This window comes from Triticum dicoccoides, chromosome 5A (genome assembly GCF_002162155.2).
Source record: "Triticum dicoccoides isolate Atlit2015 ecotype Zavitan chromosome 5A, WEW_v2.0, whole genome shotgun sequence".
Taxonomy (NCBI): Eukaryota; Viridiplantae; Streptophyta; class Magnoliopsida; order Poales; family Poaceae; genus Triticum; species Triticum dicoccoides.
Window position 1 is genome coordinate 196784405 of NC_041388.1, and position 16068 is coordinate 196800472.

Here is a 16068-nt window from a genome sequence, read left to right on the forward strand (position 1 = left end):
CGATGGTGCTCGTGTTGCGGTTGAGTTTGGGACAGCTTTCATCGTTGTTGAAGCGGCTTCGGTGCTTCGGTTGCGACGCCTGTCAACATACAAGAAATCTCATCTATGGTAAGTGAATAGTTTGGCGATAAAGAAGAGAAAAACCGAAGGAGTAAAGTAGGGCCGGTGGAGTTGAATATGGCATCCGTGGAGCAGGTCCGGTGTAGTGGACGAAGGCGTCGGCGGGCGCGATGTACAGTTCTTTCGGTGAGGCGAATCTGTTGTAGCGGACGAGGGCCTGTATGAAGGGCCAATGATGGGGCGGACGAGTGAATCGGTGAAGGGCCTACACGGTGTTGGACGAGGGCACCTGTTAAGCAGATCTTGTGTGGTGGACCATGATGGCAGCCAAGGAGATCTGGAGCAGTGGACAAGCCAGTCGCTGAAGCGGCTCCGGTAAAGTGGTGAGTTGGCAGTTGGGGGTTCCAAGGTGCGGAAGGTAGATCCGGCAGGGTGTGAGGTCCACCGCTGCGGTGGAGGACTAGATTCGGCGGCTTGGCATGGTTGGGGGGTCGGGGAGGGGAAGGGGATGGGCTCTAGGGATGAATGTTGGGGGCAAAGAAGGGAAAACAATGGAGTTACCAAAGCAGCCCTTTTCCGTGTGGCAGGGGTAAAATAGGAATATCGCAGGGCTAAACTTTCGGGCGCGAGATATTTCGATGTGAGCAGGAAGTTTGAAAGCTTTTGGCGCCTGAAATTAAGTGTTCTGATCTTGTACGGCCGACTATGATATCATGGATGGGAATTTATTTGTTTTGGACGCAAAAAAGTACATGTTTTGAAAATCAATGTCTCCAACTCGAAACTTAGATTGTCCATTAGTGCCCCTTGTTTCAAAGAGAGGAGGATGGGTTATTCACATATAATTTGATGGTTAGAGGCAAATTGAAATCTAAGCAGTGGTAATTAAGACCCTCGGGGGGAAATAGGGATGTCTCCTACGTTACCCATAATATGTGGAAGTATCGTTAGTTCCTTCACTTAGAACATACTTGAGAGTTTCCTACCTCATATGGCTCAGAAATTGCTATCTGAATTTCCTCTATCTTAATTGAATTCGATTTATCAAAAATCGATCCAATTTGTTCTTGGGTTAAGAAGAAGAAATTAATTACCTAAGTCAATTCAAATATGGATCATTGAGCTAGTACAAGAAAATACCATCATACGGTCCAATTCAAATGAAATTCCAAATGTGTTTATCCTAAATATGATGAAAAAAGCAAAAATGTGTATGTGTATGAATAAAGTGGATGATTACAAAGTTTGAACATGCTCGTATGTGTATATCTCTAGGTTTGATATATGAATTTGAAATCACGAATTCCCTGCTTAAAAAGGTACCTCCATTTAAATGAATTACAAAAGCTAATGATGGAATCAAATTCCCAAATTCTAATCTTAGGTTTGTAATTCTGGTACTTCAAGGTATATCACGCATGTTCAAAAGTATCATTATCTCCTTGTCCAAACTATGAAACAAATTGATCAACCATGAGTGCACACACTATTGACCATATATATCTCAATTACGCTAAAGTCCCTCAAATATAGACACCTCACTCTTTATCTAAAGCCAACCACTCCCCCCCCCCACACACACAAGTCGTTCTCTCCCCTGGACACGAACACATGAGCACATTAACAGCCCCCTCCCTTCTAAAGTCCGGACCCCAATATAGGTCTCTATCACTTTGTCTCTCGAGCATGCACACATCTCTTCCCCCACTCTCTAGGTCTCTCGGCATCTCTATTTCCCAAGCACACACACTATGTAGAGTGTTTCTTTCCTATACACAAAAAACGTCGCCCCAAACGTCTATCTCCCTAGTTATGTGGTTCTCGCACACTCACCTCACACACCACCCCCACTGCAAACAAGCACACTTTGTCTCCTTGTGCACCACTCTTCCCTTTCTATCTCTCCCACATGCGGACCCGCCCCAACTCCTTCCGTGTATACATATATGCCGTGACTCTTTCCATAGCTCCCTAATGTATCATCGTTCTCATTCTCGCACATTGTTCTCTACACCATCTATTCTAATCATCTCATGAAGTCCCTATCACACACACGATGACTCGCTTCCCTTGCGTCTCCATACATAGGCCACTTTCAAACAACATCAGCATTGCCTCCCTATCTATACGCTACTTCTGCACACAAACGACCCCTCTCTCTCCCCCTCTCTTCCTCTATCTCTCTCTCTCTCTCTCTCTCCGTCGCTCGCTCGCTCTCTCCCGCTCTCACACCCCTCTCCCACACACACTCGATGTCTCTTCCAAATAGTCTGCTCCCCGCCCGCACCCATGCTATCTCGCTACTACACATGCCTTTGTCTCTCTTTGACACACATGTCACACCATTCCACCTTCCCAATACAAGGTTTACATCATTAGTGGTCTCTCTACTCCACATACACACACTCCCTCTCACACAAAAATGCGCGCACAAACACACACAGACACGCGCAAACACCGATCTATCTGGATCCTTCTTTTAAGACACACACCCTTGCATATTCTCTCCATCTCTAGGTATGTATATATCCCCCCTCTCTATCTCAGATGCACACCAAAATTCTCCATCTCTCTAACTCACACATCTCTCCCCATGTTCGCATGTGTATCTCACACACTCACTCTCTGATTATGTCTATGTGTCTCCATGTTACACAACACAAATCCCCATGTACATGTCTCTCTCTATCGCCCACACACAGATACACAAAGAATCTCTTTTCATTGCCTCAGTCTCTACACATCTCACACATGCACACTGTCTCTCTCGCACACACGCTCAACAAAGGTTTTCCCGTGAATAACTTACCATCTATTCATCAATAGTCATGGTAGTACGGCGAACACGAGACATGAAAAATAATAAATCTAGACGTGCGTAGTCCACATAGTATGACTACTAGGACTAGAGCAAGCCGAAAGCACGTCGCCGTCACCCCCTCCTTATCGGCGAGGGGAAAACCTCTGTTTTACACAGTCGAGAAGTCATTGTGCTAAGGCCCCACATGCTGAGTCGTTGAATAGAATGTAGATCCAAGTTTACGGAAACAAGTATCGATAATACGTTTGTATCTCCATACTTATATTTCTTCTCTTGTAAAAAACCTGAGTTGGTGATGATGGTACACGTGCCATCTTGCAATATAGACCATCCGATCTATATTTGATGGATAGAAATTAAACTAAAAGATACCCGCACCTCTCTCCACATTTGTAGACAAGGCTTTCCCTAGTTCATCCTTATCTCCAACAACCTCATTGTTGAGCAATTAAAAAAGGAAGTCTCTGGAACAAAATGGCATGGTGGTCGCTGCTGTCATTGTCCATCCCCATACGTCCGCTCAGTTCGACCACCAATCACCTCCACGCCCCACTCCTCTTCACCTTATCTCCTCTTTCTTGAGATATTATTAGTTTTTACACGTGGGATTACTCCCGCATGGGTCAATCACAATAGGTGTTTTATTCAAAAATGCATCTTGATGTTCCATGCAATGCACGGACATCTTGCTAGTACTCCTACAAAAGACTTAGTTGGTGATGATGGTGTGTCTGCCATCCATCATTTCTGACCATTAGATCTACATCTAATGACTATGAGGTAAGTTGTTGCCTTTTCTCACCAACATCCCACTTCTCTACCAATTTGCAGAAAAACCCATAATTAGTATCTTAAAACCAACCACATCCCGCCATCACCTCAGCAAAACAGCCCAAGGAATATATTCTGATTGAAACATAATATATCTCTAGTGATATATGTATATCAAAATTAGAGTGTTTTAGATCAAGTTTGTGAATAACTATTATTCTAATTATGATCCATTGCAACGCACGTGAACATTGCTAGTATTTGCAACCAATGCAAAAATGCTAGTATTTCTATAGTTTTGAGTTTTCCATCAAGATATTTGTCACTCATGGTTGATATTTAGTTTCAGTCATGTACACGTAGGCACTATGTAACTACCCTTGCTTATTGGCTTCCAAAGCTTAACTTTCACTCCTACTTACAATATGTAGAGTATTTAACAAAAAACTACCACTTTCAACCAGCCCTAGGAAGAAACTATTGTACAAAAATAGCAAAAACATACCCAAATTTTCCTAATCCACGCCAAAAAAACTACTACCTAGTGCCGATTAGGCTCGTTTAAACTCGTTTACGACAGGGCTGGCCCACACATCCGTGCTGACGAGGCAGCTTAAACCAACACATTTTATTTGACCGTTGACACGAGGGACCCACATCTGACCTTCTATCCTATTATTCCTCCTCAAATCATTATTTTTTCTGAACATTACTTCAAACAGTACTAATGCGTGTTCGTCGGTGGCGCTGGTGATGAGCAAGTTGGCCTCCGCTCCGCCCAACGGGCCGGACGCCGCGCTGGCCTCCGCACGGGTTTGTTGGCTGGCGTGAGCGTGACTCATGCGCAAGCAAGCCGCCCCGCTGGCCTTCGCTCGAGCCAGATGGCTGGCCTTAGCACGGTGTGTGCGAGCAAGCCGCCGCACCGTCGTGCCAACCTAGCTAGCAAACCTTGCAGACAAGCAGCTGGATGCATCTAGTAGGGTGTGAGCTATCTTGGCTAGCTAGCGGCCGCGAGCACCGGACAGAGCTGGCATCCGGGCTGCCGCAAGATGGGCTCCGCACCTCCGGTGGTTTTGACCTCGCCTTCTGCCGGCCGTGGTAGTTGCGTCCCATGGTCGAGGATGACTAGGTGGACGGGCCGGAGGTAGCAGGTCAGTCGGGGATTTTTGTCCAGACTGACATGTAGGTCCCACAAGACATAACACCTAACTTTTTGGTCAAATAGAAGGCGTTGACTTAAGGGGCGACATGGGTTGAACGTGCCTATAACGGCAATTTGTAGAGTAGTCGTTTCTTGGTACGGCTGGTTGGTAAGGGTATGTACAATGGTTGATAAGGTAGTCTTATCTTAAGTCTGCCATGTATGCAAGTGGTAGTAGTTCCTTGGCATTATTAGTGGTTTCTTAGCATTATTAGTGGTTTCTTTTAAGGAACAATGTACTAGCGACAAAAGGCGATTCTAGGTTTCGTTGTACTCCACCGAGTACTAGTAGTGGTCACGGGAGTGTATAGCTCGTTTTGTGGGTTCGGTCCTGGCCGAAAGCACGATGGCCTTTTTTTAGATGTAACTTCTCTGCGAGCCAATATTGTACATTGGTAGTTTGACTTTTGAAGTCGAACGAACGTGTCGCATCACAATCTGGGTGCACTGGATAGCCCAGCCACGTGAACAGGTTTTCCCTCCCATCATCTCATGGCTCGCGTGCTAGAGTAGTACTCCTATATATCAATTCACACCATGCAAAGTTTCCCGCATGCGTGCTCGCCCTAGCCGCACCTCGCTTGCAGGTTCCTCATCAGCTAGCATATTTAAACTAGCGCCTCCCAATTAAGCCCGAGGAGCCGGAAAAGCCTGGCGCAACATTGGGAACTGTGCAATATGGCTCTATACGTAAAGTGTTGGGGATATTACTACTGGGCGTAAACCGGCCTATCTGGGCCGGGTTAACTTCATCAGTAGTTAATTATGTTAAAGCCCAAGAAGGCAGATCAGAGCTCAAGGCCCATAGTCGGTTCAAGGCATGTAGCCGTAAACCGGCGTTGGGATTTAACTTGTATTATAAGTTAGGAATAAGTAGAGACCAAACCGGACACATCTATGAGCCGGTATTGGGACTCTGTGAATCGACGGGCGTCACTCGTGTATATAAGGGGACAACCCGGCGGCGGTTCAAGGAAACAGACAACAACTCGAGACTTAGGCAAAGCTTGTTTGCTCCCTAGTCATCGAAACCCCATCAATTCCATCACAACTAGACGTAGGCTTTTACCTTCATCGAAGGGGCCAAACTAGTATAAACTATCTTGCATCCCTGTGTCCGCTTTAACCCCTTCAAGATAACCCGTTGCAATGGCTCCATGACTAAGTCCTTTCTCTAGGACATCTGCCGTGACAAAACCATGACAGTTGGCGCCCACCGTGGGGCCATCGCGCGATGGTTTCAAGTTCTTGGAGGGCCGCTTTGAAGGACTCGAGGGCTACGTTGTGGGCCGGATGACTAAGAGTCGTCACGGCAAGCTCTACATCGATGATGCAGGCTGGGGCCCCGAGGCCGGCTCAGTTGAGTACGGGTACCGGGTCCCCTTTGGTGGCATACACGTTTTCATCGGCAAGATCGGTGAACCGGGCCCTGAGCCGGACATCTGCACCGACCTCGTCGAAACGGCTCAGTGTGTGCGGTCTGCTCGGGTTAAACCGGTCGTGAAGCGTGCCTTCGTGGGAGTAATCCATGGAGGAAGTTACGAGGATGGATCGGGATCTCGCGGCGAGACCGTCGTTTATTCCGGCGACGAGTCATCAACCAGAGAAACCGAATCTCTATATCAGCTACAAGATGGCCGGATTGGGGGCTGTTCCGATGGCGACAGTATTCCGGACTCCTCTGATCTACCCAACCGAGTTGGAATATTCATGGCTGGCACACAAGCAGCGCTTCATTCTTCGACCGCTGCGCCAATGACCTCCGGTTCAGTAGCGGCGACGGCTGCCGGGGCAGGAAGCTCTGTACGCCCGCCGGCTCAAGTTCTATCAGATCTATTTGATGCATTGGCCGCGCTTATGGAAGAAGCTAACCCGGCGGATCAGGACGTCCACAACGCGGAGATTGCAAAGGTGAAGGAACAGATCACCCAGGCCAAGGCGGACCTGGCAGCTGAGAACACCAGGATGACCGTAGAGCGGGCCGCTTTAGACGCACAAGCCTACAGGCTCATGTTGGACCAGAATGCGTCGCATGAAGTCATGAGGAGGAAGTACCGGTCCCGTTTGCCTTCGGTCTTCGAGGCCAGAGACCTTTTCAACACCCCAGGAGCAAGAACCATTAACCCGCTGGAGGGAAACCGGGCGGAAGCTCCTAGGACTTGCGCGCCGGTTCAGCCCCGTCTGATGGATCTGCCTCGTCAAAACACTGTTATACCTCAGGCTATTTCAACACCTCCGGGTCACTACTCCAACCTGATGGACAATCTCGTTGCCGCTGCTGCACGGCTGGAGGCCATTCCAATTGAAGGTGACTCGCCGCAGGCGGTAGAGATGCGATGGGTCAAAGAGCTTCTTAGGACAGCTTTGGTCCAACAGGAAGCATACTCGTACAGCCGCGACCGGATCCACTCGACCCCCCGTCCAAGTCGGAGCTATAGCAGGCGTATGGATGAACCGGCTGTATCAAGTAATGAACGACGTGGAGCACCCCGCGGCAACAATCCGGCGGGTGGTACCAATAACGCTCAGGAAGTGGTGGACCGGGCCCGAGCGCGCAGGGAGGCCGAGTTAGCTGCACAATATCAGGCTCGGCAGCTTACGCCACTTCGTCCAACTATCTCGATCGAACCTGGTGTTACTTCTAGTTCTTTGGGGGTACCTTGCCTTGTCCCCGCTTTACGCAATGTGCGCCTGCCCAAGGATTTCAAAGGCCCGCGCAAGGTACCAAATTACATGGCAGATCAACCTCCAGAGACATGGGTGGAGAGCTATGAGATGGCCATGGAAATGCTTGATGTGGATGATGCGGCATGTGCGAAGTACTTCACCATGATGCTCTAAGGAACGGCCCGTACTTGGTTAAAAATCTTACCGGCCAATTCTATTAGTTCATGGGACCAATTACGAGCCCGGTTTATCAGTAATTTCAAGGATACATGTAAGCAGCCTATGTCGATAGTGGACTTAGCTACCTGTTTCCAGGAGGAAGGAGAATCAACGACTCATTGGGTGCACCGAGTCTCGCAGGTTCTGCATTCATCAGACCCCATCAACGCTGACACCGCGGTTATAACCCTAGAAAGCAATTGCCGGTTTGGGCCCCTAAAGCTGAAATTAGGACGGATGAAGCGCCACTACACTGACATGGGGACCCTCATGGCTGCCTTGGTAAAGTATGCTGATTCTGATAGTACCAAGGATCCCGAGTCTGATGACGACAAGACCGGGAAGGGAAAGAAGAACAACAACTCCAAAGGTCAATAGCACCACTCGGCAGGTAACGGCAACGGAGGCAAGCGTAAAGCGGATGGCAACATGGACTTCGTGGCTAATACTAACACGCAGGACAAGGGTCAGCGATGCAAGGGTAAACCGCCGAATCGCAGTGGAGCGCCTAACCCTAACCCGGACCGCTTAAATTATCTATTGAACCAGCCCTGTCCTAAGCATGGGACGAAGGAGGTGCCAGCAAACCACCTTTGGAAGGATTGCTTCATTATGCAGGAGTTCAAGAATTCTAATGCGTTCCGGTATGATCACGGCTCCGGCAGTGGCTCAGGATCCGGGCCGGGTTACGGTGGAGGAAATTCCGGTTCAGGATTTAATGGTAATCCGGGCGGACATAACAATCAAAATAGTCAGAACAACCAGGGTGGTTACAACCAGCAGCAGCAGCAGTCGGGTTACCAGAGCAACCCAAAGCAATTATAGTGGGCAGTACCATGTCTTCACCACTAGTTTGGACAAGCGAGACCAGAAGGTTCAGAGGCGGGCAGTCAACTCTTTTGAACCGGCCGTGCCCCGTTATCTACGCTGGTCTGAACAGCCAATCATATGGAGCAGAGAGGATCACCCTCCCCAGGTTGATAATCCGGGTCAGTTGGCTCTGGTGGTGGCGCCTCAGGTGGGAGGTTACAAGTTCACCAAGGTGCTCATGGATGGAGGGAGCAGCATTAATATCTTGTACTATGAGACCTTCCGTCGTATGGGACTAACAGATAAAAATCTCAAACCATCCAATACGGTGTTCCACGGTGTGGTACCTGGCAAGTCAGCATATCCTGTTGGTAAGATAGCTCTGGAAGTGGCCTTTGGAGATGATCATGATTCTGGGTCGGAAACATTGATGTTTTAAGTGCTGAAAATCCAACGTCCATATCACGCCCTATTTGGGCGACCGTCCTAAGCCAAGTTTATGGCACGGCCCTGTTATGTGTATTTGCAGCTCAAGATGCCGGGTCACAAGGGGACAATAACGGTTCACGGAAGCCATAAAATCGCTTTGGAGTGCGAGGAAGGAGATGCGGCCTACGCAGAGTCGGTTTGTGCCGCCGAGGAGCTGAAGTATTATAAGGACAATGTTGATCCGGCGGACATGACTCCATTAAAGAAGCCAACTACGGAGCATGATCCGGCCCTGAAGTTCAAATCGGCAACTGAAACTAAGCTTGTTGACTTCGTGCCTGGCGATTCATCCAAGCAGTTCAGCATCAGTGCCAACTTGGATCCGAAATAGGAAAGCGCGCTCATCGAGTTCATCCGTGAGAATCGGGACATTTTTGCATGGAAGCCCTCTGACATGCCAGGTGTACCAAGGCAACTCGCTGAGCACACCCTTAATGTGGATCCTAAATACAAACCGGTGAAACAGTTCCTCTGCCGGTTTAACGAAGAAAGACGCAAGGTGATTGGAGAAGATATAGCCAGGCTCTTAGCAGCTGGCTTTATTGTTGAAGTTTTTCACCCTGAGTGGCTTGCCAATCCGGTGCTGGTCCTTAAGAAAAACGGCACCTGGCGCATGTGTGTGGATTACACAGATCTTAATAAGGCTTGTCCAGCAGATCCTTTTGCCCTCCCCTGTATTGATCAAATTATTGATGCTACGGCGGGTTGTGAGTGTTTAAGTTTTCTGGATGCATATTCTGGCTATCATCAGATCAAAATGGCAGTTAAGGACCAGGAGAAGACGGCATTCATAACTCCCTTTGGAGCCTTCTGCTATGTGTCTATGCCCTTTGGGCTCAAGAGTGCCCAGGCAACTTATCAACGGTGTGTACAAAATTGTCTTCACAAGCAGATTGGCCGTAATGTACATGCTTACATGGATGATATCATGGTTAAGTCCATGGAGAAGGAGACTCTGGTTGACGATTTGAAGGAAACCTTTGATAACCTGAGGACGTACAAGATGATGCTTAATCCGTCCAAGTGTGTCTTTGGTGTACCGGCAGGCAAGTTATTGGGTTTTCTGGTGTCCAACAGGGGAATTGAGGCTAATCCGGAGAAGATCACAGCCATCACCTCCCTGGCTAAACCGAAGTGTATCAATGATGTTCAACGCCTAGCAGGCTGGATTGCCGCGTTAAGCCGGTTTATCAGCCGCCTTGGTGAGAAGGCAATCCCTTTGTATTAGATGTTGAAGAAGACAGATCAGTTCGTCTGGAGTTCCGCTGCTGATGAAGCATTTGAGGACTTAAAGCGGCAATTAGCCAATCTGCCTGTGCTCGCCGCTCCCATTGAGAAGGAGCCGTTACTGCTATATGTTGCTGCTAATGCTCGTGCGGTCAGCGTGGCTATTGTGGTGGAGCGAAAGGAGGCAGGTAAGGAGCATCCGGTTCAACATCTGGTCTATTATATCAGTGAGGTACTCATTGAGTCCAAGCAAAGGTATCCGCATTGGCAGAAGCTGGTGTACGGAGTTTTTATGGCAAGCCGTAAGCTTAAGCAATACTTCCAAGGGCACCCAATTACGATGGTCAGTTCTGCTCCTTTGGGGGATATCATCCAGAACCGGGAAGCAACTGGCCGGATTGCCAAGTGAGCTATAGAGCTTGGGCCGCACGGATTGAAGTATGTGCCTCGGACGGCGGTTAAGTCTCAAGCACTTGTTGATTTCATCAATGATTGGACGGAACTACAAGCACCTGAAGAAAAGCCGGATCACACATATTGGACCATCCATTTTGACGGATCCAGGCAATTGGAAGGCTCGGGGGCTGGAGTCGTATTAACTTTCCCATGAGGTGATAAGTTTTGTTACGTTCTCCGCTTAATGTTCCCTTGTACTAACAATGCAGCTGAGTATGAAGCCTTGCTCCATGATCTCTGGATGGCTAAGGAGATGAATCTAAGTTGAGTTAAGTGTTTCGGTGACTCGGACCTCGTGGCTCAACAAGTATTTGGCACTTGGGACTCCAAGGACCCACTCATGGCAGCATATCGTCGTGAGGTGGATATTGTTGCAGATCACTTTAAAGGCTATCAGGTGGACCACGTGGACCGAGGGAAGAATGAAGCGGCGGACGCTTTAAGCCGGTTGGGCTCTCAGCGCAAACCGGTCCCACCCAATGTTTTTCTGGATGTGCTGCACAACCCATCGGTCAAGCTCCCTGGTGAAGCGGACTTGGCTATTCCTGATCCGGAGGCTCAATTGGTGGCAGCTCTTCATGTCATTCCGGATTGGACGCTTCGTTACCTGGCGTACATGAACCGGGGTGAGTTACCAGAGGATGAGACTCTGGCCCGACAAATAATCCGGCGGTCCAAGTCCATGACTATTGTCAATGGCAAATTGCATCATTGCAGTGTATCAGGGGCGTTTCAACGCTGTGTGTCTCCTGAAGAAGGCTGTTAAATTTTGCGTGAGATCCACGAAGGAGATTATGGTCACCATGCCGGTTCGAAATCTTTTGTAGCTAAAGCGTTTCGCCATGGCTTCTATTGGTTAACTGCTCATGCTGATGCGGAGGATCTGGTGAGACGATGTGACGGTTGCCAAAAGTTTTCAAGACGTACTCATGTGCCGGCTCAAGAATTGAGAATGATTCCAATTACTTGGCCGTTTGCGACTTGGGGGCTGGATATGGTTGGGCCTTTCAACAGGTCCAAAGATAAGAAGACCCACCTCCTGGTGGCGATTGACAAGTTTACAAAGTGGGTGGAGGCAGAACCTGTTAGCAAGTGTGATGCGGCCACGGCGGTTCAGTTCATCAAAAAAGTGATTTTCTGGTTTGGCTTTCCACACAGTATCATCACAGATAATGGTACCAATTTATCCAAGGGTGCCATGAAGGAGTTTTGCAAACGGGAGCACATCCGGCTTGACGTTTCATCAGTGGCACACCCACAGTCTAATGGTCAAGCAGAAAGGGCTAATGAAGAGATCTTGAAAGGCATCAAGCCCCGGCTTATGGTTCCTTTGCAGAGAACACCGGGTTGTTGGGTAGAAGAGTTACCATCTGTGTTATGGAGCATCAATACTACACCCAACAGATCAACAGGATACACACCGTTCTTCATGGTTTACGGAGCGGAGGCGGTTCTCCCCAGTGATATCCGTCATGACTCACCTCGTGTGGCGGCTTATGTTGAAGCGGACAATGAGACAGCACAGCAAGACGCTTTGGACCTGCTAGATGAAGAACGTGACATAGCAGCCGCCCGCTCAGCGATTTACCAACAGGATCTTCGTTGTTATCACAGTCGCCGAGTCAGAACCAGAACCTTTCAGGAAGGAGATTTGGTGCTTCGGCTCATCCAAGATCAGACTGATATGCATAAGCTATCCACACCTTGGGAGGGACCTTTCGTGGTCAGCAAGAATCTACACAACGGGTCATACTATCTGATCGATATTCGAGAGCATAAAGACTCACGTACATCAGAGGAGGAGACCAACAGGCCATGGAACATAGCTCATCTTCGGCCTTACTATACCTGAGCCATTGGCTCTACTTATGTACATATTACGACGATGTATATATGATGATTAAATATAATAAAACGGAACCTCAGCTAAAGCGGGGTATCTGTTCTTTTACATCATGTGTGGTTACACGGAGTTGTTCTAAAGCGGCCTCCGGTTTACCCCTTGAGTTAGCTTTTCAAAAGCATCATGTTATATCACTTGGGGGCTTGGTCGTGTTCGAACCAATGCAACACCTCTTGATAGGCGAGAGCCACCAGATCACTTGGGGACTTGGTCACGTCTGAACCAGTCATGCCTCTTGATCGGCCTAAGGCCACAGAATCACTTGGGGGCTTGGTCGAACTCGAACCATTGCCACGCCTCTTGATCAGCATAAATGCCACGGTTTCATTTGGGGACCTGGCTGACTTGAACCATAGCTACACCTATCGGGAGCTTGGTCGTGTCTGACCATGGTAACGCCATCTGATCGGCTCAAATAAGCCTCTTTTTGCAAACGGTTTTATCATTGCCTTTTCTTCACAATTTTCTTTGATAGATATTTCTTTTTGTTGTTGCGTTTTTTAAACCGACAAAATTTTAAACCGGTTCACACTGTCAATTGACGGAACACGGTCCATTTTTAGTCCGGAGACTATTTGCCTGGTTTGACTTTTTATTAACATCCTATTATGGAGTAACACGGTGTTTTCTTATAACTCGGCACGATTTACATGGTAAACCGGCATTATATACAGGAGCTGCTATCTCCTCCCACAGTGTGGGTTTATAAACCTCCGCTTCAAGATTGGCTAAGCCAACTTCATGCCCAACGATGGCAGAAAATACTTTGGAAAGTTCATCACCCAAAGGAAGCACAAGTTGAAGTGGTTATGCACGAAGGCATATTAAGATCAAGAGTGCCAGCTAGCCTATTACAAGGCAACACAGTGCCCACAATAAGATCATTGTTTTTTCAAAGGAGAAGCAGTTTAAACCGGATTCCGGTTCAAGCTTGGTCACCAGCCTGGCCTGATGGTTGTGGGTCATCCCGCGCCGCTTCAACTTTAGTTTCTCTACCCAGCGGCTGGAAATCAACAGTTGTCCAGTCAATTCCCATTAATGCTCGAAAGATAGCTTCATCATGGATCAGCAACGACGGTTCAATATCGGGAGCATAAGTATGCTTACGGATTGGAGGGATAAGATTTTCTGCTTCATGAATTGGTGCAGCTACTCGCTTGTTTTGATTGTCATAATGGGCTTGATAGTGAGACAAGTCTGCTTCTTCAGCCAATTGACAAGCTAGCGGACGCACCTCCCGGTTTATTGCTCGCAGATCCGCTTCACTAAACTCTGTCCCGTCTTCCTTCAAGCTGGGATAGCCCTGAGCCGCTTCAATAGGATCAAAATCCGGCACCCAAGCTTTTGCCCGGATTAAGGCATTGATCGCACCGGTTCGAGCAGCAGATTTCTTCAGCTCTTCAACCCGGGCAGGAAGCACCAACAGTTTCTTCAGAGTGTCCTAAATCAAAGTTGGTGCCGGATTGTTGTGGGATGCAGTACAGATGATCCGATGTGCACCAGTGTACAGTTGTTCGATCAACGTGTAGGCGGCTTTCAATTTCTTCCGCACATCGGACCCCAAGTGACCAATGCGTGTCCCTGAAATATCACAAAGGGTTAACAAACTGGCAGCTCTGTAAGACGGCCGAATCAATTCAGAAATCAAACCAGCTTACCAAAGATAGCAGCGATCATGGCATGCACGTGCCTCTTTATGCTGGTCAGTTCGTCCACCAGCGGTTTTAGTGCAGCCTCGGCGTCTTCTGCTCGTTTGGTTAAAGCCGATTTTTCAGTAGCCCAATCCGCCCGCTCCTTCTTGAAATCCTTCTTAAGCTGTTCCATGACGCTTAATGCGCTGGTCAACTCCTCTTTTGCTTTTGAAGTTTCAGTCTGTTGGGACTTCAGATTTTCTTGGAGATCGGCGATTTGGGTCTCTTTTGTCTTCAGCTCAGCCAGCATACAGACAGTTATATGATTCAGCAAGCAGTGCAAGAATTGAAGCACCAACCACATAACAAGTTATGCACTTGGCGCTTGGGGGCTAATGCCTATTCGATCTTCATATTTCACTTGATTATAAAGTCCCAAGGTCAATACAAGTATTCAACTTGGCACTTGGGGGCTAATGGCTATTTTCTCGGATGTATTCTGATGCGGCGATCTCAAATACTTAAAGTCCCGATTTAACTACACTAAGTTAAACCGGCCCTTGGGAGCTACATCAGCGAATTCCGAAGCATTGGGATTTATATTAGCAAGTCCCAGTTTAACTACACTAAGTTGAACCGGCCCTTGGGGGCTACATCAGCGACTACCGAAGCATTGGGAAGTCTCGGTTTGGATGCAGATTCTAAACCGGCCCTTGGGGGCTAGGAGAGTTAACAAGATTGAAATATCCAAGCAGGAAAAAGCACATGGAAGTTACCTCAAATTTCTCTTTCATCATATTAACCAGACCAGCTTCATAGTCACGGCTGGTGTATAGCCAGTTCAGATAGCCGGAATGGAGATCTTGGGCGTTCAAAGCGGCATAAGTTGTCAGATCGGCATTCCATTTTCCCTTGCCAATGGCAGCAAATTCTTCCTTGCCAGTGTGTCTAGATAAAGCAACGGGATTGCCTGGCTCTGTGCGACCAATGCCAGTAATAACAACCTCATCATCCTTGGCATCTCCGGTTTGCACTGGGGCCATTGGCTTATCAATAGGCTTTGAGGGATTGGTGGATTTCTCAATCCGGATGGGGCTTGTGGGTTGGTTGACAGGACTTGAGGTATCAATAGGCCTCTCTTCAGCAATAAGATCGTCATCTCGCCGCGGTGGATCATTGGGTATATCTTCAGGAATAGCCGCTTCAAGATCTGGTGTTTTGCCCGGTTCAGGGATGGCATCCTCCTCGGACGCTTTATCCAGGCGAGCCTTCTTGCTCGGCCTAGGCTTGGCCCTGAAAGGAATAACCAAGTCAAATACAGCGTATGTTCCAAGGTGATGTACCGGAAATATTGTGATAAAGTATAGCTTACCCAAGCACCGTTTTGAGCGGTGGCAGCTGAGTAGCCGATGACTCGCCAGAGGATGAGTGGGAAGTAACCTGATAATCGGAGTCAGATGGATTAAGAGGTTGACGAAAACAGCCCGCTTTAGGACAAGCACTGAGAAGCAAATTAGAGACCTCTGAACGATGTTTCCGAACCGGACTGTTCGGTAAACCGGCGGAGGTAACTACTTGGCCGCTGTGCCGGTTGTGCGGCGAGCTTCGTGCTGTTGGGTCTTCATAAGAAATTTGGGATCCAAGTAAGCAAGAGGATGAGAAAATTTAACTTTCCGGTTTGCCTGATGGATTTTTAGTGAAGGTAAAGGTTCTGAATCGGAAGAGAGAATAATTACCTCTGCAGCATCAGCATGGCTGGCTTCGGCATCATCCTGACAAATATCATCATCAATAAGATGCATGAAAAATAAGC